The sequence below is a fragment of the Dromaius novaehollandiae genome, chromosome 21 (genome assembly GCF_036370855.1).
Source record: "Dromaius novaehollandiae isolate bDroNov1 chromosome 21, bDroNov1.hap1, whole genome shotgun sequence".
Classification (NCBI taxonomy): domain Eukaryota; kingdom Metazoa; phylum Chordata; class Aves; order Casuariiformes; family Dromaiidae; genus Dromaius; species Dromaius novaehollandiae.
In genome coordinates, this window is record NC_088118.1 from 7,908,696 (window position 1) to 7,936,532 (window position 27,837).

Here is a 27,837-nt window from a genome sequence, read left to right on the forward strand (position 1 = left end):
ATACGGGAGGCACCTGCGCTTCCACGTGCGGCGCGGCCGCGGCGCGGGGGTCTCGCGCCTTCTGCAGCCAGGTCTCAGCTCGCGCTCGTGACACGGGTGGAGCCCTAGAGGAAAGCAGAGTCCCAAGCTTGCATGCAGAGTATGTCAAGATTAGTTTGCATGGGTAATTTTGCAAAAAGCCTTCATGTTTTGCAAGTTTTTGCAGTGGGACTGGTGTTGCTCTCTAACTTCGGTGCTAAGGAGAGCAGAACGTGATGGGTTTGGAAGAAGAGGTGGAGGGGGATAAAAAAACAGGCCGAAAAAATGAAGAAAGTGGAAGTTGTCAATTGACTAATGAAATGAAATCACATTTGCCAAATGGTATTTTTTTATGCTGCCCTGCCTGTCTGTCCGGCTTGCTGCTGGGTTGAACGACTCCGCCGGTGATTAGGCATTGAAAACTCTCGATGCTGGCTCCGGCATGGCTCTGGCACGCTCAGAGGTCCCAAAACGCCCGGCGCGGTGCCGTCCCCGCTGCGCCGGCGGGTATTTCCGCTGAGGCTGGTGTGGCACAAAAGATCTCCCCAACCTTTAGCTCCTGCCTCCCGTCTCCCTCCCAGCCTAACCTCCGCCAGCCACTCCAGTCTGCAGCTGCTTGTTTGATTTTTAATTATTCTTCATTATATTTAAGGCAATTTTGAAGAGAAGGAGGGGGGGAAGTTTACGGCAATTTACTCCGCTTTGTAATTAGAGCCGGTGATTAGAGAATCTTTCGCTTCGTGATGGAATTTTTCTTTTAAAAGGGGGGGAAAAAAAATCAAAAAAGAGAAATGAAAAAGGGCCGCCAAAAGAGCTCAAAGACTAGAATTAAACAGATTATATCTCATTACTTCCAAATGGAAAGGAAAGTTACAGCTTATTAGAGCAGTTGCATCTGCAGCTGAGCGGGAGGGGAAGCGAATTCCCGACACGTTAGCAGGCACCGGCATGACCGCAGCGTACCGAGCGGCGTCGGGCCTCAGCCTTCGCCGCCGTGGGCCCAGGAGCTCACCGGCCCGAAACCTGAAGAGCACGTGGTGAGGGGGAATGAGGGATGGTGTCTCCTGCCTCTTCCCACTTCGTCTAGCTGGGAAAAATCGGATCGCGCCGCTCCTCCCGCCAGCCGCGCTCGGCCCCGAGCTGCCACCACGCGCGCCGCGGCGGAGAAAAGGCCAAAGCCGAGCAAGCGGCAGGGCTCTTCGGATGCCTTTAAAAATAATAGCGTATTGATCTCGGCTTAATGGCATTCCCAGGCAGCAACGTTAGCATTTCAGTGATATTTCACCCCAAAATAAACAGGCGGGGGGGGGGAGCTAGGAGGAATGGGCTTCGGTGGGCTGGTTGGCTGATATTTCTCCAAGCCTTCTGTTCCTGCTTGGAAATGGATGGCTTTTTTATCTTTTCACGTCCCTTTTGCCGCAGACAAATGCCATTTTCCTTTCGGCCCGTTTAAAGGCCAAGGCTAATCCGGCGACGGACCCCGCGGCCCGCGCGCCGCCCCCTCCCCTCCCCGGCCTCCGGCCTACGCGGCCCACACGGGGCGTCGGGCCTGCAGGGCGAGGGGGCGAAGGCGAGGGGGGTGTCAGCTGGGCACGGGGAAGTGTGTCCCCTCCTTGTCCCCAGGGGAAGTGTTTGGGCCGGGCTAGGCAGCGGCGGAGCCGGGGAAGCCCGGCCAAGGCTTGTGCGCGGGTGGAGGCCGGGCCAAGGCCGGGCGAGGAGGCCGCCCTTGGAGGCGCGGTTCGGGAGGCCTGGTCTACCCAGAGGGCGCAGGTGCGCCTGGCCCAGCCCTGAGGCGAAGTGGGCGGGAGCTGATAAACGGAGGAGGAGGAAGGAGGAGGAAGGAAGTGGAGGTGGCTGTGAGCTGTGTGGGGTGTGGTGGAGAGCTGCCCTGGAGGCTCCTAGGCTAAGGTAAGGGCTTTGGGAAGCAGCAGGGGCCGTATTCCCGATGGGATTCGCAGGCCTCAGTGAGGCCTGTGAGGCCGAAGGCAGCCGGGAGCTGGAATTTTTCTCAGGGCAGCCTCTGGCTTTCTCAAGGTCAGCAGGAGTGAGGCAGGGTGTTAGGCCCTCCCCTGCCATCACCAGTTATGCTGTGCTGGGCCAGGGTTTGTTCCCCTCCATGGCAGGTGGCACCTGCAGCAGCGTAAAATCCTGTGTGGGGGGGAAAATGGGGGGGGGGGGTCCTCAAATACGCCCTGTTGTGCAATGTACTTAGGAAACTGGCATTTTTGGTTTCCCAGATGCTGTTTCTGCACCCTCCTTTCTGCTCCCTCACCCCGGAGCCTCGGCCTTGCGAGGTGCCCCCGGGCCGGGGGACGGCGGTGCCGGCTCCCTGGGTGCTGCGGATGCGGTCGCAGCCCGGCCGTGGCTGCTGCTGGCCTTGGCAGGAGAAGTTGGGGCTGGAGACCGATATAGGCAGGCAACTCCATTAAATTGGAGCTCAGAATCAGTATTGATGACACTTCCCTGCTTTTTTTTTTTTTTCCTAAAGAATTTTTTCATTAGCGAGTAACAAAAATTATTTAGGCGCTTGACACATCCGGAGCGGTGGTGGATTTGCAGCGTGCATTAGCTCGCGAGCTCACCCAGCCCTTAATAGGCTTCAAGAGGGATGGATGCATTTTGGTGAAACCAGGCAAGCTGATTGCTGCCTAAAGAACTAATTCGTCTTTATAGCAGACAGCCGTCAGAGGACAGTAAAAAGGAGTAACACCCAAGGTCGTGCCAATTAGCCGCAGAGGAGAGCTGCGACGGGGATAAGTGGAGATGTGAGCAGCTTGGGATGCGTCTATGCACCTGGAGCCGCCGTGTTGTGCCCGGCCTGGGAGGGAATTTGCTTCGGCACGGCCGCTGGCAGATGCTTCGGGGCAGCCCGGGGAAGGGGCATGGCTCTGTTGCGACCTGCATCGGCTGGTTTTTGCATTAGCGGTGGGGAAGAGAGGGGAGAGGAGAGTCGCTCGGGCGGGATGCAAGCGCTCCGCTTTCGGCGGCGCGACAGATGGGCCGGTAAATGAAGCTGCGAGAGGATCGAAACGGGTCACGGCAAAAAGGCTTTCGTGTAGTTTTTAATGCCGTAAGGGATCCCTGCAGTACCCTGTCTGCCTGCATAGCTCAGGCTGTTGAGCTCCTCCAGAATGAGGTCAAGAATCTGGTTAAAATTTCTTCTATAAAGGGGAAAAACCACCCCCTTGCGAGCCCCCACCCCATGCGCAGGGGCACATCCTCTCTGGGCGAGAAGTTTTCCAGCCTGACTGTTAAACAAGCAGTAAGTGCCGGTTGTCACTGTAACAGCCTCCCGTGGCTTGCGCCGCGTCGTGATTGAAGCTCCCATTAACTTGCATTTCCCTTTTCATTTATTTATTATTATTATTTTTTTACTTGAAGCCTTGCTAGCCTTAATTTGATTTTTCTTTTTTTTCCTTAAGCTCTGTCGCCACTGCTCTCGTTTAATAAGTAGTTAATCAATTCTACTGTTGCTGCAGCCCCGCTGCTCGCAGCCATGCTAAAATGGGATGCTCTGATTAATTCCCCCCCAATTTGTTTGCTGGCAATTCATTCCAATAACTCGCCCCGTGGGGGCTCTGGGAGGGGGGTACGCGGATGCGCCTTTCCGAGGAGCCGCTGTTTTGCCTCGTGGCTGGCGATCGGATCAGGAATCAACGCAGTTTCCAGGCCCTGCTATTCCTGGGGGCATTTAACACTGTCTGGGGACCATGTGGGAACGTTTCCCATGTTTTTCCCGGAGGTCTCCATAAACAAGGGAACTTTGAGGGAAGGTTGGAGAGCAGCAGGTTTAAAGGATGGGCCAAATCCTGCTGACAGCTGGATGTGTCCCTACATCCTTTCGCCACTGTGAAAATGGAAACCCTGAGCATTTTCTACAGGCACAAAGTTCTCCCCTTGCTTTTCTTTCCTCCTTCCGAAGGCAATATCGTGCCCGGTTCCCCTGAGCTGCAGAAGTTAATCATGAAAAACTAATAGGCTCAGGTCCCCAAGCAAAGAAAAGTTGGATGGGGGAAAAAAAAACAATGCCTCCCTCCTTTGGAGAGACTTTCCAAGGGGAAAATATGAAATTGGTCAACTGAGTTGCTACCTCTTATTGAGGACAACTTGGAATGATTTGCAGTTTGATTTTGGTTTTTCCTGGGGATTCAATTCTGCACAGCATTTGAGTAGTTGATTTTCTATAAAGGCCTGGAAAACCTACTTTCAAAAGATAATAGAGCTCGATCGGTTCACCTGGGTTTCATTTTTAATTCACTCTGCACGAGTACTTAAGCCTCCCTCCCTGTTTGTGAATACACCTATTATACATGCTCTTGGCACTTTGGATAATAGAACGAAGACTTTTAACTCAATGATAAAAATAATGCACAGATAATGGAATAATTATGAAGTGCTTCCTTTGTGAATGCAAATCTGGAGTCTCCCTGTTTGCTGTTTTCCCCCATGTGCCGATTTGTGCCGCCGTGCTTTTGACCGAGCCGAAACGTAGCATGGAAACAGAGCAAAGTAATTAACGGGCTTTGATAACGTCGCCTCTCCGGTTAAATGGTTTTCTAGGAACAAGCAGTCCGAGGTAGCCCTGCGGCACGTAGCGTGCCCTTCTCTGTAGATGTGAGAGGCAGAAGTTCCTTTTTTGAGAGGGAAACAGGCAGAAATGGCCCATGTGGGCAGGTAGAGTCTACCAGCATCCTGGTGCCTAAGCCTGTGCTAAGTCTTTTGCTAAAAGAGCAAGTCCTAGTGACCCAGGACCAAAGCAACCATCAGCAAGGTGCTGGCAAGCTGGTGGCTAGTGGGTCCTTTTTTTGGATTCTCACACCTTAGGGACATGCAGTGGTGTTGCTAGAGGTGTGTTGTTTGGTGTTTTCCTTTCTGGATGGTTTCTAACTATTTTGGATCCACTGGGAACGTGTGTCTCTATTTTAAAGGCTAATGCTGTTAATATAAAGAGTGCGAGTTAGGGGTTATGAGTGTACTATGCAAGAAGAATGTTGTTACGGTTGTTTTTATTAAAACCTTTATTCTAATAGAAGTGGCACTTATAAAAACTTAAATGACTCCGTGGAGCTGGTGGGAAAAGGAGCAGCTCCTTTGGCAATTATTTTACCTCAAAAACACTTCAAAGATAAAAAGAAAATCAGCCTGTTCCATTCAGGAGAAAGACTACCTTTCTGTTTTGCTATAAAAATACCTCCAGAGTTTGTCCTAGAGAAGTGCTCACACTTTAAATTCACCTTCAGCTTGACTATTTATTAAGCCTCCCTGTGTGGACAATAAAAAGATCCCCCCTAGTCTTGATTTACAGACCATAGGACGAAGGTTTCCCCATGTGCCCGGAGCATCTTGCTTGACGGGTGCATCCCTTCCTTGGTGGGAGTCTCGGATAAAATTGGTGCTATCCATATTGCGAGCGGCACATGAGGCGTTTGACATGCACTAAGTTCTGTTTAATGTGTTTTGTTCCTTATCATATTTACATGTTTGTGCTTAGTTTCTCTCATAAAATACCCTGAACCTAGAATTTACAGAGCGCAAGTCTGTGGGGCTCCATGCTGCTGGGTAGTGGTGCAATCAAGGAGTTAGCAGAATTCAAAAAAAAAAAAGAAACTTTTTAAATTGAAGATGAGATGGATGTAAGGGATAAAGCTTTCATTTTGTAAATGTTAATTGCTGGAGCGAGGGGAGAAATAAAATAGAGATGTGCAATAGGTGTGCTTTGCCAGGATGGTGTGCCGCCAGGGAGAGCGATGGCACTTTTTGCATTTTTTTCTGGAGTGCGTGTGGATGCTGTTTGCACGGGATGCTCTTCAGATCTGGCCTGGAAATGCTGTTGTGCTGTTTGTATCGTTTCCACAAAAGTACCTTTCTGGGAAAGCCGCAAGTGTTGATTTTGCTAAGCGTTCAGCTCTCATGGGGGGGAAGGACAACCTCCCTGCTCTCTTCCAGCGCGCCCGCACCTGCGGGTGAGCTACGGCAGGGCCGTCGTGGGGGCAGAGATGAAGCACGGCATTTGTTAGGACGCCTTGAAGGCTCCCGGATTGCTATTTCAGGAGAGCAAGATTTATGACCGCACTTAATGAATGCTAATCGTTCTGCTATCGGGCTGCAGCCGTGCGAACGCTCCTGCCCTGCGCGAGGTAGAAATGTGCCTTCAAAGTAGCTCGAAACGAGGGGAAGGTGGGAGATTAGCTCTTGGCACGTGCAGGTGACAGCAGGGACAAAAGGGCCTTTGCTTTGGTCTTGCCTTGTTAAAATAGCCGGCACCGAAGGGGTTTTCAGGCTTGTACTAGGTCTCTGTCGGCGCTAGCCTGACTATAAATAACTTATTCACATTCTCCTCGCTCTCTGGAGGCTCCTCCTTATCCATTCCTGTTGGCTTCAGGTGTAATTAAAGACAATCTGGAAAGCAAAGATTTTTTTTTTTTTAAAAGCAGTTCCTGGGGACTCGAATGTCATCTTGAGAAGAAGCTCTTGTAGAAAAAAGAAAGCAATAATCATCCCCACCCCAAAAAGGGGGAGATCATCCTCAATCCTCCCTCCTCTCGATTGCTCCAGGCTGCTCAGCCCTCCCAGGACCAGCTCTGGACCAGTTTGGCTTCATGGGAGCCCAGCTTGTGCTGAAGGAGAGCTCAGCATCTTGGGCAACTTGTTTGCTTTTAATTTCAAAGCAGAGAGAGCTTTTAATGAAAGGGGAGGACTGGACCTGAGGCAGCACAGGACCTGACGCTTATATCTCCTAGAAGAGCTTTTGCTGAGTGTCAGCCCACTTTTTGATGAGACTCCTGGTTCTTAATAGCTTTATGCTATTAGGTGCTGCAGCACGGATGACAGATTCCCACCCAAAAACCTCTATTCTTCAAATGGGGCTTGTTTCCTGCTCCCTTCTTGGACCCAAAGGGTGTGGAAGGCTAATAAGCACTGTGAACCATGTGTTCATGTTAAGAACCATGATTATCCTTTGGTACTGCCGGCATTGGGTTGGTATTTGCATGATGCCAGTGGTTTACTTTAAGTGCATCTCTTTAAATGTGAAAAGGTGGTGTTTACACTTGAGGTAGATGGAGATACGGAGGCAGGGCTGGTTAATGGTCCTGGGAAAACAGGCTGTGGCTGTGCAGCAGGCACCCTATTTTCAGTCATCGAGCCTCTACCACAAGGCCATTGGTCTTAAAGCCTAGACTGAAGGAGCGCTTCACTGCTGTGAATCACAGCAAAGGCAATTCAGACAGTCTTCATAGGATCTAGCTGATTTTGTTCATCCAAGTATGGGTTGCGAAGACCCACTCTGTCTTCAGCACCCACTTCTGGCTGCAAAACAGTGGAGAAAAGCCAGTGATAATGATGCTTCCTGGTACATAAGTTAAGTTTCTCGAACTAACTTGGGAAAAATGGAGGGAAAAATGGAGGTCATGGCTTTTCTCCATTGCTGTCTGGATTTGTGTCTGAACGCCGAGGAGGACAGCATAACTGGACAGTGAGTGGCAGGTACAACTCACCCAGCACTCAAACACAAGCCGGTCATGCCGTGTAGGTCACCAGACAGCCAAACGGATCACGCCTCAGAGCGCGGATGAGCTCATCCCTGTAAAGATCTTATGCGTCTTTATCCATTTCGTCCCCCTGGAGCGGAGAGCGAAACTCCTTGACCTCCATCACCTCTCTGAAGCATCTCAGCCTCTTACGCTTGCAATTAGTGTCAATATTTGGAGCCCTGTTTGGTAACACTCCCAAGGTCTCCGTGCCACCGGGGCTGGAGCAACACCTGCCAATTCTGCACTGCCTGGGCGGGGGAAAGGGTGTCAACCTGGCTGTGATGCACAAAGACGCTGCAATGATAATAAATTGGCTTGTCAAAGAGGAGGGCAGAGTCGCTATTAATGGAAATAATAGTAGATTACATGGGCTTTTGTCACACAATATAATCAAAGGCAGGATCAAAGGGAGGGAATACAGCAAATGGTTAGCAGGGAAGACATGCTAATGAGATAAAAACGCTAGCCTTGCCACCTCTCAGAGCTTCAATCGAAGGATAATTGATACTAAATAATGTAGTTTTGAGCTGTGGTGAATTGCACTTAAAACCAGTAGACAGGGCTGTGAAAATGTTTTAGTTTTTCTGTTACTTCTCTGTCATCTCCATCACTTTTTTTTTTACGTTGCAGCTGATTGCATGTGTGGGAGCTGCTGGAGGAAGATAGAATAAGCTTAAAAAAAAAAAACCCCTTGGTTGGCAAGGGGTTGGTATACTTATTTGCATGGCTTTGACTTGGTGCTGCCAGGTCCATGGCTCTGCCTCTGCGGTGGGGTTTCCTCAGCTGATTTGTTTTTGAGTTTCTGCAGCAGGATGGACCATGCTCTGTGCAGAGGCACCAGGGATGGTCCCTTGGGGCTCCCCGCGCTCCAGAGCCAGTGCTCGCAGCATGCCCAAATGCCGGCTGCTGCTTCAGCCTGCCCATTTTGAGGTGATTTAACTAATTCTCTAGCAATAAGGCAATGAAGTGCAGAAGTTTTGCCTGGTATGGTGTCCAAGCAATGTTATTTTATGCCCTGAAGCCCTCTAGCCATCATGGCCAAAGCTCCACTGCATTTCGATCATCTACTTATAGCCCAAGGAACTAATGATACTCTAGTTTTCTCTTGGAAAACTCCTGTATTGTCTGCTTTCTGGAAGGAAAAAACAAAAAGCCAGACTGGACATATCTTAAACAGCTCCTAGATTATAAGGTGCTTCACATAGTGCTTTCTGTGCATCTTGGGGCAACTCTGATTTGAGCCTGGTAGTCTGAGTTTGTGCTAACAGTGCTCCAGAGATATAGAGCTCCCTTCCTCCCGTATAAGACTCATCTATTCTTCTTTCGTCGCCTAATGTTGCATATTAAAGGTACCTCCATTACAGTTGCAAGCGCCAGCTCAGAGTGCTCTTTAATCACCGCCCAACGAACCTGGCTGTCAGGACGAACTAGCCAGAGAGCATCTGGAGCATGTCAGCAGATGGGGTGGGGGATGTTGTAACGCAATTTCCAAGGATCCGCAGGCAGCGCGGGAAGCTGGATACTGCCTGGGGACAGCACACGAACAAGCCCCGCGTGGAGCAGAGCTGGCCCAAGGACTTGTTTGTACTGAGCCCAGCAGATCCCACATATGGCAGTACTTGCTCAGGAGTTGCAAGCTTCGAGGAATGACAGCTTGCACCAAGATTCGCACATCCCAGGAGGGAACAGCTGTAAATTAAAAAATGGGAGAGCTGTCGTAGTCCAAAGAGCATCACTTTGGAACTGGAGGGAGAAATGTTCATTCCTCAGGCTGGCAACAGTGGGAATATTAAAGAGCGTGGTTAACGATGAACAGCAATAGCCCAGCATCATCAGCACGGGGTGTTTCTCATCGTGGTGGATGCCTTCTCCAGCTTATTTCCCGTCCCAGACACGGGCGGCTAGCCGTCGGTTCCTGCCGGGCTTTGCAGAGGTAGCCTACTTGAATACGTGCTTATTCTGAACATCTTCAAATTGCGCTGAGGGTCTGGGTTTAAGAAGCTATGCAAGTGCTTTGCTGAGTGTGGGTGGTGGAGGATTTTTCTGGGATCCCATAACAGCTGCTCGGGATCTCAGTGGTGCAGCTAAGCCATGCAAAAGCATCCACTGGTTTGAAGTCAGTCAGAGGCCTGTGGTAAATACAGTGAATGACAAGCTAAAAATAAAAACTGCACTGGGGGTTGCAGGGCTTTTTTACTTCCTTGTGGCAAAAATAATCAAATCAGAACATTCCCCAGAAACTTTTGGTTTTGCTTATTTATTGCAATGGGTCCAACTGAGTAGTTTCCCAGCAGAAAGAAGACTGTTCTGTGCCACGGAAAATAAATAATGAAAAATAGAGCATCTCTTCTTTTGCATTTCCAACCCCTCTTTGCTGGCTGATGCCAAAGATGATTACCAAGGCTAAATTAAGACTAATTTTGCCAGATCTCCTCTGAAGAGACTTGGAAGTGCTTCTTAACGTAAGGTTGCCCCGAGGGACTGGAGAACATGAAAGATCCAGATTTGTGCCACTGTATAATGTAGAGCTTACATACTGACTCAAAGGTACATCAATCTGAGGAGAAGGAGGGATAACAGATGGATTCCTATTAAGTTGGACTCCCAGAAACACAAGCAAAGTCTGAATTTCAGAGCAGGTGTGATGAAGTGTGATTGCCATCTTCAACATCAGAAGCCAAGACAGACTTTACAGCTGCTGAAACAGTTTACTGGAATTTAATGAAGCCAGACCTCTTTAGACTTGAGTCCAGGCTGTCAGACAAGCTGTTTTCATATAGGAGCCATATTTCAATAGCTTATGCATCACCAAAGTCCACCTGTGAGTAAAGGCATAGAGAAAAGTGGGGTTTGAGATGGGATTAAGTTCTTCTGCTTGACCTTGGGACAGTTGGCATTAAGGCAAGTCGGTGTCAGGAACTCATCATTTCTGGATAAGAGGACTGTATTTGCAGGACTCTTTATAGATGTTTTTGTCTCCTTTAATCAGGCAAAAAGGAAGGTAAAATGGTCCTGTGAGGGTCTTGTGCGCTGCTGAGACAATTGCTACAGATTTTAAGTGTCAGCGCACATATGCTTAGAGAGCGTGTGAGCGTCAGCATCTTTTCACATGAGACGCTGTGGTCAAGGTTTTGCATACGCTCAAGTGTCTATATTTCCCCTACCAGAAGGATTAATGGTTCTGGTTGTTATGGGGATGATAAAGGTAAATGAATTACAACAACATAAGCAGAGAAGGGCTCCAAGCAGTTTCTGCCATTTATAGCTGTGTGTGTGTAAAGTATACATTCAAGATGCATCTCTCAAAATACAGGTGTGAACTACCTGAGCCGCATTTCGATGGAGTTTCTCAGCAGTCTCTGTTGAAAGGACCTGATAATGGTGCAATGGGCTTTCACCCAGCCCCATCAGCTCTGCCTCTCCAGAGGCAGCTGAGGACAGACCCTTACCAAGGATGCAGGAATGATGGAGTCCATTTCCTGGAACAAAAAAAGAGGGGAAAAAACTTTAAATCGGGCCAGAACAGTGATGCTGTCTCTTCCTGAATTGTCAGTTAATTTGGGATGTAAGGGGTGAGTCTTTTTAAATTCTTCCTCTATTCCTTCTCTCATCCCGTTATTAGTCCACTCTGAAGCAAAATAGCAGCACTGCAACTCAAAAAGCCAGAAGTCATGTGTCAGTGGTGTAAAAATAATGCATTTCAATGTGGCCAATGTCTTCCTCGCGTTGTTCTTGTCTATAAGGCTTTGGTGGTGCCGTGCATTCAGAATGAGCATTTTTTGGTCTACCTGGCAGTATTTCCTGGTAAATTTACTACTGTCTGAAACAAAAAAATGCCCAGGTCTCATTTTCAATGTTTTTTTATTTGCTTTATGAGTAAAGCTAAGAGCTGGAGGACAATATGTGCTGCTCTGGCCATGCTTGAGCAGAGGCAGAGAAACCAAGGCGAGAACATTATATAACTTGCCTGTGGTCATACAAGTGATATGTTGCCAGGCCAAGGCTATGTGAGGTATATTTAGAAATGAGTTAAATAGAGCATGGAGCCAGCTGGGAGGGGAGCGATGGCTTTGGGTCTGCTTAAACTGCACACGTGGGTTCAAAGTGGCTGCTTGCTCCCAGGAAACATGTGGGAGTCCTTTGGGTGGAGATGAGAGTGAAAATGCATGGAGATACCTGTGCTCTGTGGTGGTCCCGCAGGTCTTGAGGGAGGTTTCCAAGTGCCCCATCGGATATCATGCTTGGAGTAAGCTGTGACTGGCAGCGAGAGCAAAGCTCTGAGATGGGAGCCAGCTCCAGGTCTCACCAAGCCCAACCCAACACGGAGGGGTCAGCTCCGGTTTTGACAATCAAGGATGCGCTTTGCCGAATAAACATCATAACGAAAGTTTTCAAGCTGTAAGGATCCAAAAAGACATTAAACGTAGGAGAAAGAACTGCTGTGTCTCAGCAATGCAGTGTCTGCGCTCTGCCCGTGTCTAATGAAGTGATTGTGTAAAGCCTCCCCAGAGATGCAGTGGTTCTTGCTGCCTCTCCAGCCCAACCCCTGACTCAGTGACTTTAAATATCTGCTTTTTTTAAGGCCACAGGTGTATGGCTTTGGGGTGAGTGAGAGAACTAGACTGAGCCATTCCCAGAAGAACTAGGATGAAAATCAGTTTTTTTCCTCTTTCTTGTACCAGCCTCTTCGAACCTACTGTAGCTGGCAATAGCACCCATCAGAGCAGAATAGTCCCCCTTTCTCCTCCCTCCATGGACCTGTTTCTGCTTGGAGCATCTCGTTTGGAGCCAGGTGATCTGTAAGCTACAGCTTGCACATGGTTCTCCAGGGCCTGATTTACCTGCTCGTTCCCCTTTTTTTAGCATACATTTTGCAGATCGCTGTGCGAGCCTGTGTTTTATTGATCAGACGGTTGCAAACTCCTTTTCTCCAGCCCTTCATTAAAGCTGAGATCACTCTTTCTGAAGGTCTCCCTCAAGGCTTGTTGCTTGTGGAAACCATGTGATTATTGCTAAGGCCTGAGACCATGTTCTCTGGTTCCCCATTGTTTGTTGTGGAGATGCTCTATTTATCATGGATTTTCTTTTCGCACTCGTTTTTCTCTGGCCTTCAGAAGGATAGAGGAAAAGAGTACTTGAATTTTCTTTCTTGGCTTTGTTGATTAGCGGATTTTTGGTTTCATTTCGTTCTGTTGAAAGCAAGCGCAGAGAAGTTGGGATCTTCTGGGTTTTTCCTTCTTAACGAAAAGGTCATGTTAATTAACTGTCCTCGTTATGACAGGCAGTGCTAAAGACCAAGTAAAGAATTGGTTATGTTCCCACCTCTGTGTGGGAGTTGGTGTGATAAGGATACTCCAATATACATAATACAGTAATTGTAATGGCTTGCATAGGGCTTGGGCTATTCAAGCTGTTATGTAAACTGAATAACATGCCACTTCTTCCCTTTTCACTGATGGACTATTATATCAGCTGGGCTTGGAAACGGGACGCTGGAGATTAACTCATTGAATACTGGACTCTGAGGGGGAAAAAGGCATTCAGGGAAAGGCTCCTAAAAGTTTCCCTTTCCCCTCTAAAACCTAAACCTAAAATCCTAAACCAAGTCCTAAAACAAATATTCACCATATAACTTCAGCTGGAAAAAGGCAGAGCTCCCCCCTGCCCCCCTTTTAGATGAAGTCTTTTTGCTCTGACCATTCTGGAGAGGCGCCTCTCTTGCAGAAGACCTGCACTTGTTTAAACAGAAACGAATCGAGGTAATAAATTGTACCCCCCTGTCGTTCACTGAACTGAGAACACTTTTTTCCCCCTTCCAGCTGTTATAAAATAGACCAAAAGAGGGCTATTTTAGATCAATAATCTTTTTTTCCCCTCTCCCTTGATATTCCAGGTCAGCTGGCAAATGGAGAATTATTCTTTACACAGTTCTAAAAAGCTCCTGTTATCACCCTTATGAGACATCCACTGGCCCCAGATAACGGAAAGCGTTTCTGAGCAAATGGGTAATAAAATGAATTGCATTTCCAATGAGCAGGCGTCAGTTTTGCCCTTGACAGCGCCTAGTTCCTCGCGATCTCCCAGCCGTGCGCTCGGAGGCAGAGGTGCGGGAATTAGCAGACCTCGGTCCTTCCTGCCTGCCTCCATTCCCGTTTTTCTGCTCCGTTTCAGCCCAAGGTTTTCGTGGAATGGCGGCCCTGAGCCTCTCCGTGTCAGAAATTCATTAACTAACTTTGCATTTTGATGTAGTACGTGGAAATGCCATCTGCTACCCGACGGCTGCGCGCTCTAATCTGCCTAAATCCCGCTGAATCCCGCCAGCGTCGCCGAGATTGGTTGGTCCGCCACTCGCTTTCCTGTTATTAGCAAATTAAGACTTGCTTCCTGATGTTGATTTCCTCCTCTAAAATACTGCAGCGGGAACAGACATAACCCTATTACTGGGCCAGGATATAATCTAGCCATAATGTTAATCTTTGCTGGGCTGAGACGGGATGTGTTTCTGCATCTGTTGTCATTCTCCGTATTCCTAAAGCTTGGGAAATCTGTTTCCTTTTCAAACAGCTTCATTTAAGTCAAATTAGATAAAGCGGACAGGTCAATCGGTCTAGTATCTCTCCTTCCACTGGCGCTGCCTTAAGTGTTAGTGTGTGCTTAAGGAAGTCTTTCTGCAGAGGGGGGGAAAAAAAAAAAGAAAATCAGCTTTGGGATTCGTGCATCCTTCTGCGCTAAGCGCGGGCACGGCAGCCATCCCCGGGCGGGTAGGGAGTGTCTCGTGCCACGAGGAGCAGTGCTGAAGTCTAGAGATCCAAGATCTGGATCATCACAGATACGGTGGAAAAGTGGAAAATCCAGAGCGGGGTTTTGCTGATTTGGGTGGGGATTTGAATGGTCCTTGTTGCGCTCTCGAAGCACGAGAGGTTGGTAAAACATGAGTGGCATATTCTCCAAAAGAATGGGATTTGCTTGCCTGTACTTCAGAGTCAAACTCAGTCACCCGCTTGCTATAAGCGCTCTTTACAGTCAGCGGAGAGAGATAAGGCGATTCATCTCATCCTCAGAGAGGTCAGTGAGCTGCCCTTGGCCACTGGAGCTTGCAGCTCAGAACTGGATGTCTATTTTTCAGATGCCTTGAGGACGGGATTCATCGGAGTAAGAACAGGACGATGTGACTTCTACGTGGGGCTCGGATGGCAATGCCCCCGCCATGATACCGCTCCTTCCTTGACTCTGAGAATAACCTAGATGAGCACGTTGGACTTGGACAACCCGCTCTTAGACACCTAACGTTTGGTGGTGGGAGGAAGGACTCAAAGCCGAGCACTAACTACTCTTCCAGTGACCTTCCCCACTTTTCATGAGCTGGACCATCTTCACCTGCGCAGTCCCTTTCCGTTGCTCCAACGCTTTCCAGTGCAACGGACAAGCAGGGCATAACGCAGACGTGTTGCGCCGGGGTTGGAAAGGTAAGTGCAGCTCCTAATTACCTCGTTTGCATTCTTTTGCTTCCCAAAGCGGAATTGCTAATGACTGCGCGTGAAGGCAGTGTGATGAGCAGGAGCTGAGCTTGCAGATGCCAGCTGGGAATGTCAGCTGAGCCGGTGGGTTTCCAGCAGGCCGAGAGGGGGGATATGTTGCTCTCCTGGTGGATGCAGCGGTGTAGATGACGCGGGGTGAGGTTTGCCTTCCTCTTAAACCTTGTAAAACTTGCAGGGAGCAATTCATGTAAGCAAGTTGGGACCTCCATGAAAAGACAAATCATGTCCTCGCCTCCATTGATTACCTTGACTTACAGGGTCGCTATCCCTCTAACGGCGGTGTGAACATCCACTCTGTTTTAGTCAGACACTTCCCATCTGAAAGAACTGACGTGCTGCAGGAGGTTGTCAGGAGCAAATAGATCAAGCCGCAGCGCTAATCCATAGCTCCTTCACGGGCCAGACCAAATCGAAGCCCCAGGGCCTTCGTTTGAACCAGGATTTCAATCGGGCGGGTTGCTGGCAAGTGGGATTTCATCCCGTGGAGACTTGTGCGTCTCCGAGCAGATCTCGGGGTGTCGCAGGGACGGAGGCATGTGGTCCTCGGGCTGTGTGCACGTGTGGTTCTTGGCAGCAGGCACCACCATCCCGTCAATACAATCAGACAAAGCAGTGAGAGGAAGGTTTGATTATGAGAAATGGCCAGGAATGAGAGTCAGGTTTCATGAAAACATGTGACTCTCTTCAATCCATGAATGCTGTCACCAAGCCTGGCTTTGATGGGACTTCTAGTTTCAGTGCAGCTGCATTCACAGCTTTCATCCAAGTATCTCTCTTTTCTAGTTTTTGACCTAGAAAGTCCATCTGGGTTTTGGGAGCTTTGCTGATGAAATGGGTGTGTTTCTGTGAATGGCTTCAGCCTCAAAGCAGCAGCAATTTTCAGTGCTCCTGAGCACATATAGGAAACCCGAATATTTCTGCTGGAAAGGTTCGAGGTTTTTTAATTCATGCTGATTACTTAGCAGAAGAGAAAGGGCTAAAAGTGCAAGCAAAGTGGCCAGACGCAGAGGCTGGCTGTGGCAGAGGCAGAATTTGCCCTTGGAGGCACAGCTGAGGTCAAAGCAACCTTTACCCCCCCCTCCAAGAACTGAACTAGCAAAAGACAAGAGGAAAATGAAGTGCTTGAGAGGGGTCAGACCTGACCCCGCTCCCGGCATCGTGGCACGGGTTATCAGCAGCGTAATTCAGGTCCCTTGCAGTGGGCACAAGCGTGCCAGCTTGCATCAGTCAGAAATCAGGCTGTTCTGCCAGTGACGACTTGCATTCGACTTTATTTTTTTTGCCCGGCTCATGCTCGCGGAGCCTCCTCCAGCTTCGGCTGAGCTGTGAATCAGCGGGAGGCTCGCGGATATTCCCAGCGCTCGATGCAGCTGCTTTGCAGCTCTGGGGCCCCGCAGCAGCGAGACGGGAGTTCAACCGTCCAACGCCCTTGGCAGGGCAGCCAGGGCTCCCCGGCGAGAGGAAGATGGGCATCCGAGTCAGCTGTGCCCCTGGGCACCCATCTGCCGCCCGGGAAAGCTGGCGCTGGGGCCAAACCGTGCCTGGTTCAGGGCTCCCGTGGGATGCGGCGAGGTTCGGGGGCTTGGCGGGGATTTGCTTCTTGCAAATCCCCGCACTCAGCAAAAGATGCTGTGGGAAAAGCCCTGGGAAAGCGGCGTGGTGTTGGCACTTAAATCCCAAGTGTGGTGCCAGCTCTATCCCTCGCGGTGGGCATCGCTGCTGGGGAGAGGGAGCCGTCTCCCACCGCGGCACTCCCGTCTGCCTCCGTGCCTTTCGCCACTGCTGATCCAGGGCTTCTCCGGCACTAATTTGCCCGGGGCGCGGGGTCAAGCGAAGCAATTTAGAGTAAATTGCGGTCACCTCAGACTTTTGCATTAAACTCTGAACTTTGGGAGCTCGGCTGCACTGAAACTGTTGGCGATGTGCTCCCGAGGGACTGGTATGTATTTATATCCAGAGTGCTCCTTACTGCATAACCTACGGAGGCTGAGGAGGTCAGGGGAAGGAGGGGGGAGCAAGGAATATGCCTTTGGCCTGCCTTTCCTTTTATAAACCCAAAGACAACTGAGTTTAAGGGCCCCTGCTCGTTCAGAAGGCCAGCGCGCGGTCAGCATTCAGCAAAAAGATCTGGAAACAGAGGTAAAGGGGATCCTTAACAGTCACAGTTTAGTTGCTCCTTTTTTCAACCTGCCGAAAACATCAGGAATACCTCAGGCTGGCTTTGCAGAAATCAAAAATCATAAAGCAGATGCATTCCCGGCCCCAGGAAGTTAGATCCTGGGATTTTCCAAAAAACTCCAAATACGGTGAGTTTGGCGTGTCCATGGCTCACGTTACTCCCGGGCTTTGCAGACCTGCAGATGTGCCTTTTCTTGTCTCATTTTCCCAGCTCATGTCTCTTAGCGCAGATGGGAAGTTTACCTTTCCCAGCCCAGTGCTCTTGCTGCATGTAAATGAAGAAATTCAAGCCTAAAATCTGTCAAGCCAACACCTTCCACCTGGATTAAATTGACTTTGAAAGTGTACGCTTAAAGAAAAAGAAACAACAAACAGGCTAAAATCCCAAAAGGGAAAGAATTAATAACCACGGTGTTTTCTAATATGCACACAAAACAACTCCTTAAATCTAAATGAAATCTATATTGCATTCGTTTCCTATTTCTGAGCAGAGACGGGACAAGTTTGGCTCCACATTCATCCCAATTTCATGCTTCGCCTTTGAACCCAGCTTATCGGAAATGTTCGCTTTCTGCTTTTCTCCCCCGTTGCCTCATGGTGGGGTTTTGAAACTCGAATCGAAGCGGCGGCCGGCGTGCCGGGGAGAAGCAAACACCCGTCCCGTGCCCTTGCCCCTGCGCACGTGGGCTAGGACATGGCACATCCAGGGGCAGCTTCCCTGGAGCATCCGTCCCCACCGGATTGCGTCGGCTCGGCTTGCTCCGGGGAGAAATTTTCCTTTCGGAGGCTTTGAAGGATGTTATCAGGCGAAGGTAATCTGACAGTCACAACGATGCTGCAAGCATCGTTCTTGAGGATTTATGCCCGTAGCGTGTGAAATCTGCATCCGCGACAACAGGTTTTCTGTGAATTTAGTGTATATAATCTCCCTTCCACGCTGGGCTCAATACCGCTTCCCCTCATGATAAGGTGCCCATGTCACTTTTCCTCTAATGGACATATATTTTTTTTTTGCTTCTTTCAATGTGAAAAAAGGAAAATGGCTCTTATTTGAAATGACTTTCATTCCCTCCTTAGGCAATGCAGAGAAACAGTATGGATCTTCCTAGAGGGTTTACACACTCAGGCCATTCTTCATGTAACCTTGCTCATTTTTTCATGGAGAAAACTAGGAAGATTAAAAGAAATCTTTGGGATTCTTGCTGGGGCATCCTTATCTATAGCTGTCACCTCACAGCATCCAGCAAAGCAAACCTAGGGTGTTTATTCTTCCCTTTAGTTTGCAAAATTCTGCATTTTATTGAAGCATCGGAGATGGGGACCCAGATCCCCACAGGGCAGCAAACAAAATGTCATCCTCTTCTGCTCAGCGGTGCTGTCTCACGACGGTGCCTCAACTGTTCAGCGCTTCAGCCTGACTTCCCCCATCGTTTTGGCTGTAGAAAAGAGTTGAATGAGGACCCAATGAAGCTGGTTTTCCAGGGATGCGTGAGCTCTTCCGTGGAGCCGAGGCTGTCTAGCAAAACCAGGATTCACGTGGTGACATGGGGCAACTTCGAGGCAATCGCCAGATTTTGTTTGAAATGGGCCAAAACGGGTTGCAGAGCAGCTAGGGAGGAAGCCGGTGGACAGACGGACGTCCTGCATGCACACACACCCAGCTCTGCTCCTGCAAGCCACGTACCCTTAGGAAGCAGACCCGAGGAGGAAAAATCCGCAAGAGCCCTGTCTGCCCGAGGCCTGGAGAGAGAAACCACGGAGGAGCCAACTTTAATTAAAATTATTTGTGGCTGGGGGGACCGCGAGCTGCGCCTGTGTCCTGAAGATGCAATTAAAAATACAAGCCTGAGCAAAGGAGCAGATGGACAGCAGTTGTTTCGCTGTCTGGCTGCACCTGCCAAACGAGCTTTCTTTTCCGAGCCGCAGCGGTATCGGAGGGCTCTTGGAAGCAGGAGGAGTTTGCAAGCTGGCTGGCTTCTTCCGCACGCCGTGCAGGGGCCTGGGGCTGTGCCGGGCTCAATGGATGGAGGTAAGACAAATCCCCCCACAGCTTTTTACCCCAGGGAGAATTTGGCAGGTTGGAGGCTATTTAGGTCCCTTGGTGCTTTCCAGCAGGTTGTCGTCTGCCTCGCTTACGCCTGGACGTCTTGGCTTTTGCTGCTGTAAAAAAAAAAAACTGGCTCCCAAATCTTCGTGGGCTATTTCTGCGGACGTTTTGATGCAAGCCCTGGCCCTGCTGAAGTCGAGTTTGTTATCAGCTTAATAGGGCCAAGGCTTCAATCCATCCTCGCAATAAAATAGAGAAATGTTGTTGGCCGTGCGTTTTCTGATCAAATAAGATTTTCTCGCGGAGAAACCCTGCTAACCCTGCGATAGCGGCCCTGCCTCGGCATGTGGAGGCAGAGATACTGCCAGCTGCAATTAACTGTAAGAGTCTTTGCATTGATAACTGCGGAAGAGATTTGTGCCTTGAAATTAGAAGCACTATCCCCCACAACAAAACTTTGCCTGTGGCTCAATCCAAATTGGGGTCCTTGGAGGAAGTAAATAAGGCAACAGGCATTAATTGCCGTCACTGGCATCTTAGCAGTGCCTGGACAGGAGGGACCAAGTTCCTCTCTTGCTCTTGAAGTGCTCCTGGCCTGCCAAGGTCAAGCCCTTTTGGCAAGTTATTGGGGAATATTTTCTACTTTTATGGACCCTAATTCTTGGGGTGCCTCCCTGCAAGCTGCACAGGCAGCAAGCGGAAAGAAGGTGCTTTATCCAAAACACTCTGCTGTGCGCAAGGAGAAGTCTTTTAAGCCAAAGAGTAGGGAGCACCTCGGACACGTATTTTGACCCAATGTAATGCTTCAGGATGGGGATTAAGGGGAGCTTCCCCCGCCAGCAATGGGGACTGGAACGAACACAACCGCAGCTCAACTCACCAGCTGGGCTACTTTCTAAATTCAAAGCCAGTCCAAAAAGCTAATACAGACAATAAAAAGGCACCACCTCAGCTTGGTTTCCCATTGCATTAAAACCCGGTGCTTGGTCTCCAAGAAAAGCTCAAGCTCAGCTTTGCCTGGCATCCTTTGAAACGCGGCTGGAGAAGTCGTGTCATCCCAACTCCTGTCCCCAGGCCATTAACTCTGCCTGAACTATTCGTGACAGCTGCTTGTCTAAACTATTCTTAAACCTGCGACGGAGAGGCGGCAGGCTCCCTGGGTAACCATTTCCTCATCAAAGCAGAATTTGCCAGCGCTCTCCTCCTAATGTGCCCTGGAGGAAATTACGAGACATCACTGAAACTTTGTACGTGTTTAATCTTCATTACGCAGGAGCCGCGCGCTCCCGCATGGGCAGCCCCGTCTCAAGCCGGCTGCGCGAGGAGAGCGATGCTCGCTTGCCCGGCGCGGCCGTGCAGCACCAGCAGCTTTGTCGTGACTCCCACGAGGTTTGGTTTGTTCTGGAAAGCCCTGGCTCCCGGAGGTATGTCATTAGGGCAAAATCTCGGTTTTTGTTAAGCAGGCAATGCGTGTTTAGGTCTGACGGTTGCAGGGGAAGGCCGTGACCTACACGATTCCCAAAACCTCCGAAGGCAAATTAACTGAGTCTTGCCATCCTTGACTTAGCATCATAAAATCCATTGCAATCACCCAGACAACCCTCCTGCTCCCTAGCAATCAAGCAGCAAGCCCCACGCGCGATCCCGGCCACAGGATTTGCCTTGCGATCCTTCGGGAAGGACCTCGGAGCAGCGTGTTGTTCACAGGCAAAATGCAGTCGGGGCATCTGACACTGGGAGCTCGAGCCCTTGCCAGACTTTCCGGCCACAGCAATAAATAATGAGCCTGACCAAGCATCCACTCGTCATGCAAAGGAAAACCATGAATTAGCAACTCCCTTAGGCTCCCTGGATATTGAGGAGTCACCCGGCGCCCTGTTGTTTGCCCACAGCTGGTTGGGTTTGTTCAGTTTTGCAGGACCCCGGTGTTTTTGCCACCGAATCGAAAGCAATGTCTCTTGGGAGGCTGGAAGGACTCTGGAAAAGAGCTCCCGCCGTGAGTAAATCTCTGTAAGCTGACCCATGTGGGCTGAGGTTCAGGGACGGGAGCGGGGATAGCCCTGGGCGGGCGATTGCTCATCTCTGCTCTGGGCTGTGGCTATAAATAAAGCCCAGGCTCCCAGAAGAAGCAATGGGTGACTTGGTTTATTCTCCCTCCTCGATGATAGCTGAACGAGAGAGGACAGCCTTAAAGGGACGTGAGAGCCAAATATAACACAACAAGCGTGGTTTCCTAGAAATTAAGGGCGAGCTAAAAATCGGAGCTGCCAGCTCATACGGCTGATGACCGGGGGCAATGCGCTGGTCTGCAAGAACTTGCTTTTGCATCTGAGCCCTTCACCTCGACTCAGCAGGCGTAAAATAGAGAACAAAATGCTTTCTGCCCGGCTGGGCTCTCTTCTGCCCACTTCCACTGCACAGCTGTAATGCAGAGATGCAAAGAAAGACCACGAGATACCAGGGATGCGATGGATGGTCAAATACAGCCCAAGCCACATTGATCCCAGGCATCTGTAATGAGCCGCTGCTGAATTCTGCTGTGCAGGCATTAATCAGATGAAATGGGAAGGCATTTAGGCGAGGACTTTTTGGTGCCATGTTTCGTTAGAGCCTGGGAGCTGACAGCTGCCACGGAGCTCTCCTCTTGCTTCTCAAATGGCTTTAGAAAGGCCAAATAGGTTTTGCAGTGGAGACATCTGCCATTAGACCCTGCACACTCTCTGGGACTCGCAGGTTTTTAAATGATTTCTCAGGAAGGTCTGAGGGTTTCTTTGCAGCCCTGGAGGTAGCAAGATGGCCAGCTCACAGGATATTTATCTTTTATTTCATGCAAGGGCATCAGCACCAGCTTTGTCCTTCTCTCACATTGCATTTCTTTGGGCATCCCCATGACTCGGGGCTCTCTCCTCTTCTCCATTCCCCGTCCGCTTGCCTTGTCAGGCCGTGCCGCCGTTCCTACAGCGATCCCGTCATGCCGGCATGCATTTGCCAGCTGTCTACAGCCCTCTCTCTCTGCGGCTAATGCCATTACAGATCTTGTTGAAGCCTCATGCAGACTCCAAACAACCTTCATCAGCCTCAAAAAGCTCCTCGTTTGCTGCTGCATCTGTCACTGCAGATGCTGGCGGGGAAGGTCTCGGCAGGGTGGTGGGGACTGCGGTGGTGGGGGGAGCCTGGAAGGATGCTGGTCCCTGAGTGCCCCGTGTATGTTCCTGAAGGTCAGAAACAGGCTGGCCGAGGAGAGCTCACCTCCGTGTGTGGGGACGGGACGGGTGGATGTCCCCAAGCAAATGGTTCGGTCACCTGCACCGAGCCGGCACTAGCCAAGGACGAGGGATGGAGCCTGGTTTTGCCACGGGCAGTATTTCCCAGCTGAGAGAGAGAGAGCAGTGAATCTCGCCTTGCTGAGAAACTTGAGATCCCATCCTCGCCCCTACTTACGAACAAGAAGAGTGAAAGGAGAGGGCAAGATTATCATTTTCTGTTCTCCTGCGCCTTCCAGAGTGGTTTGCATTTGAACATTTTGCTTCAAGAACAGCAGCAACTGCCCTTGAGCCCTGCCCTTCTCATTCATGGGGCTCCTGTGCTTTGTAGGATCTTTGCATGTGTTGCTTATACATTTGTGTACCTTTCCCAAGAAGAGGTGGGTTTTTTTTATCTGGTTACAAGCTGAAAGAGAAGCTGAAGGCTTCTCATGTTCTGTTGCGTTAACTGGACTGTAGGGACATGAGAAGGTGTACTTAATGTTACAGGTAGATGTTCAAGAATCAAAAGGATCCAATAAATGGAAACTCAGACAGCTCAGCTTGCCTCTTTCCACTGTGAAGCAATTAGGTTCAGAAAAGGCAAAGGAACTTATTTTGTGCCTTTTTTTAAAAAAAACCATCTCGAGCTAAGCAAAGCAACTGCAAAAATCCCTAATCAGCAGCCGGCCGCTTCAAAGCAGGGGCCTGTAGCCCTGCTGTGAGGGCTGGCAGTAATGAATGCAGGTCTATAGCGTGGGGCATTGCCATGGGGGGAAAACAAATGGAGGGGGGGGATGCACCATATCTTCCTCTTGGGCTAACTAGCATGGCTTGGTTCGTTTTTAGTGGAGATGGACATATTTACAGCTGCTGGTGTGCTGACTCTGGCTGTGCAATCACTGTGTGAGCGCAACCAGTTTTGCTAGAAAAAAAGCTGGAGCGAAGCATGCAGGTTACCTGCGTCGCTCTTGGCCCCTGGGTTGGCACCTAGTCACAGCTCCATCCTCTCCTTAAAGAGGAGGCTGCCACATTTGCGTGCCGCATCGATGTGTCATCGCCTATTTTTTCCAGCAGAGAATCCTCTCCCAGCTCCGTTCGCACCTCTCTGTGTTTTTACATTCTCTCTAGGGTTTTTGGAAGAGATAAGCGAGGAGATGCAAGAAGGAAATGAGCATGCAGCTTTCTTGGTGCGTCGCAAGAGCGGCGTTTCAAGGCATAGGAGCTAAAGAGACTCTGGGGATGTGTGAAGGTACCTTTGCCCTTACCATTAAACACTCGCATTGGCTGTAGCTCTTTCCTAAGAAAGCGTGCCCTAATCTTTGAGGTGAAGTTATGCATGCTGGTCTGTGTATGGCTCTCCTGCCCTTTGGCATGGGACACATGGCACAAGGTCTCACCATGCTCTTGCCTCTAGTCCATGCCTGGCTTTCCCCATTAAGGGAGCCTAGAGGGGAGCTCAAGTGGAAATAGGTTTATTCATAGCTTGGACATTCAGAGCACTAGGACCTGGGATAAAACATAACCCTGTAGATGCTACGCGATTCACATAGCTTCTACGGACCTTGAACTTATCTGCTGTTCCAAGAGTGATTTTTCCTGGATTGGCACCCACTGGGACAGCCCTGAAATGTTGTCTTAGCACAAGACACAGAAGGATGGGCCTAAAATGGTATCCAGTGCTACGTGGGTTTAGGGGGTGTATCTGTGGCTGGGAAATGCGTGGCTTAGTTGTGTTCAGTGTCGCAGCAAAAGGCCCTTTCCCTTTCCTGCTAACAGAGGACTGTGGGACCTGAAGTATTGCACCTTGCTGAGCTTCTCACTTTGATGTTAGATAAGATATTCAGGATCTGATAGATGCCAGTCTCTCCCGCGTAGGCAGACGGATAGGTAATGTATCACCGGCGCGCAGACTGACGGTTGTGTTAGGGATGCCGGGGCAGACGTTCCTCCTCTTTCAGCAGCCCCTCTCGTCCCACACCCACTCGCGAAGCGCGATGGAAATCGTTTTGCGGTGTTTTAGGGCCCATGAATAATGCACTCGCAAAAATGCCCTGGTGCAACCGAGCATGTTTCATCCCATCAATATGATAAATGCAGGTACAGTTGTTTTAATTGTCGCGATCATGTTATAGGGGAAACACGTCTGTGCTTAGCCTGGGGGGACGTTAATGTTGCCCTGATCTTGACAAACCGGTTCATTCGAACACAGTCGTTGTGCTGTCGTCCTTGCCAGCGAGGTCTTCCCGTTTCCTCCGGGAGCAGCCGTGGTGCCTCGGGTCCAGGAAAGGATGAAGGCACCTATGAGTTAGGCACTGATCTTTCAGTCAGATGTCTCCGAAGCAGATGATAAAATTGAGAGCTGGACACCTCTGTGTCCCCCGACCTGGCCAGGGAGTTTATGGATGAGCCCAAGGTCCAGGGAGATGCTTGGAGCTGGCAGGAGCTGCTTGCATTGGCCAAGCTCTTTTGCTTTGGACTGCAAAATACCCAAAACGTGTAATACCCGAACGAGCCTGTGCCAGCTCTGCGCTCCCCCTCGATGGGCCGAGATGCGGGACTGACAGCCGGTCTGCTTCACAAGATGGGTTATTTTGGCCTAACAACGTACAGCGGACTAAACAGGGCACTGGCCAGAGGCAGGAGTAAAATATCTCCGTAATAAACTGAAACATTTGGCTCTTTGAGCCCGTGCCAGCTTTTATAACAATTTCCATCTTAAGCCGGCTCAATACATATTTAATGAAATCTTCTATAAAACCTTTAACAGCCCTCAATTCATTTCAAGTGGTAAATGAGTCAGCAGTTTGAAATGATGAGCAGGATTCAGACTCCACGGTCGTTACTTAAGGAGGAGAAGTGATTCTTTTTTAATGCTTTTTCCTCTAAATAACATTTCCCTTCTTCTCGCTCTTCTCTCGTTGCTGGTGTGATGCTGCTCGATAAAGAGGTGAAGCTAGGCGTGGGCTTAAGTCTGCATCTCGCATGGATCGCCCCTCACCACCAGCACCTTCCCGCCTGTCCTGGTGGGCAGAGCTTTTCATCTGGAGGCCAGACTGACCCATCTGACTGTCCCTTATCGCATCTCTTGGTAGAGCCAGCTCTGAGTAGGGGTTCATCTCTCCCTGCCTCAGTTTCCCCATGGCGTTAGCGATGCCGACCTCCTGTAAGGCATTTCTGGGACCTCCGCAAGGAGAGCACAGCGGGCCGTGCCTGGAGCATCCCACATATTAGTAGCGTGGGACATGAAAGCGGTGGGTATGGGGACGTTGCTCCTGGCCTCCAATCCCAAGCATATCCCACTGGCGGAGCTGTTGCCTGGCCCGTTATTCCCCTTTCCCTGGGTATCCGACTGCAAAATCCCCTGAAGGATTCAAGCGGCGGAGGAAGCCAGCTACCAGCTGGGTAATCACCGCTATATGGTACCTGCTCATTTGAATAATGAAATGGCATCTTTGTTGAAGGCGGGGAGACTTCCAAGTTGTCTTGTTCCGCAGCTCACCTATAAAAGCCGGGCGAGCTCTGCAAAACATTTCAATTCTCCTGATCACTGTAATTACTGGACAGGTTCCAGCGCTGCTCTCTGGCTTTCGCGTGCCAGCAGGTTAGACAGAAGGGGGGTGGGCAAACGCTGTAGAATAAAGTGAATCATTCTTCCCTTTTTATCCAAAGGCCTTTGTCTTGCGTTATATCGATTTTTTTCCTTTATGGCAGCAGGTTGCTGCAATGCAAAACAGCCTCCTGCCGCGGTGAGGCTGCGCCGGGTCGTTTTTGGTCAGCAGAAGGGTGAGGTGCAGTTGCTGGACGTGGGTGTCCATCACCGGCCGTGGTATGACACCGAGTCTGGGATCGCTGCAGGGACAGAAGTGCCCTTACATATCGCTTTTAAGTTTCGGCTAGCGGGTGAAGGTGGCACGCAGCCTGACGCGGTCCTGCGGATGTCTGGATTCAATTTCTGGCTCTGCCACAGGCCGCCTGGCCTGGGTCAGCTCACCTAGAGCAATTTGGTGGCAGGCTTTCTAGCACACCCGCAGCTACAGTCATTCAGCGTTTTCAATTAACTTTTGCATTTAAATGGCTTGCATTCTGCTGAATTACTATTAGATGCACAACAGGCGACCGTCCCTAGTAGTTTTATTCTGGCTACGTGGAGAAATGACAGCCCCGGTAGCTGTGTTTGGGGCATGTTTGTGCAAGATCCGTGCTGAAATCTTTGCAGCTGTGGACACGGGTTTGCAGGGAGTCGAAGTAGCAAATTAAGCGCAGCTTTGGGAAGCTGACCTGAGCTGAGAAAATGGTTTGGACCACGGTATCCGCTCACTCTGAATGCCAGGTGAAGTATGAATTTGTCTTGTGGGCTGGGCTCCTCTTCTCTGACCCTGACCATCTAATGGAGGGATAGCGTCTTGTTTACTGTCCAGGGACTGGCATGTGCAAAACAATATGCATCCCCTCTGCCTTAAAAGAGGGGAGTCACCCTCAAAGCTGCTCATCCCTCTCTCCATTAATGGAGGAGCTCAGCCCTTAACTCGGATGAAGCCTCTGAAGTTTGGATGGCTGAAGCGAGGTGGGATGGTCTCAGCTAAGATGCTGGACATGGTTTTTGAGAGGTTAGAAACAGAAATCAGGCTACTCTGTGAGGTAGATGCCAGATTTGTCCTGTGTTGGCCAAGCAGAAAGCTAGACCCAGCCCCGGGTTTGTCATGAATTTCTTAATTCGGGCTGTACAGCAGGTAGCTAGCGCAGCTTGGGTTGCAAGAAGGCTTGCAGTTTCTCAAGCCTGCTGATCTTCTGAGCGCCGTCACGACTTTCAAGCTCTACGATTGTATCAGCTCCTCACGCGTGGTCTGCAGCTCAAGTTTCGAGCAGCCATGATGTTGTATGGCCAGGAAAAAGAAATCCATATGCTGCCCTTAAGTGCTTGAAGTACTTTAAGGTATATCTTGAATGGAAGATATTTCTAGCCAAGATGGGGAGGTATTCCTGTTACTCTGCTCCAGCCAGGTGAGATTGCCTCTCAAACACAGTATATGATTTTAATCACTGCTATTGAAAAAGGCTGAACTGGACCTGGAAGAGCTGCGGAAAAAAGCAACTGCATTGTCCTCGGAAATGGAGAGCAATCTCGGGAGAGGAAAGTGGAAGAGCCGGACTAAGCAGAGACAGAGAGGGGACCGGCTTGTTCTTTATAAATATGTCCAAGAAGAAAACACCAGGGGAGGACAAAATAATGGCTTCAGTTCAAGGCCATCACTGAACAATGGCGAAATTGAGGCTGGAGT

General features: G+C 49.9%; 1 long non-coding RNA gene across 2 annotated transcripts in view; it reads left to right on the plus strand.

Moving 5' to 3' along the window:
* Positions 1–1,866: 1,866 nt before the first annotated feature.
* The window catches only part of LOC112981543 (uncharacterized), an 85,974-nt gene continuing 60,003 nt past the window's right edge, over positions 1,867–27,837 (plus strand). For both annotated transcript variants that reach the window (XR_003258740.2, XR_010392523.1), the window contains exons 1-2: positions 1,867–1,926; positions 14,677–15,016. This is a non-coding gene — a long non-coding RNA (uncharacterized LOC112981543). The remainder of the gene's footprint in view (positions 1,927–14,676; positions 15,017–27,837) is intronic.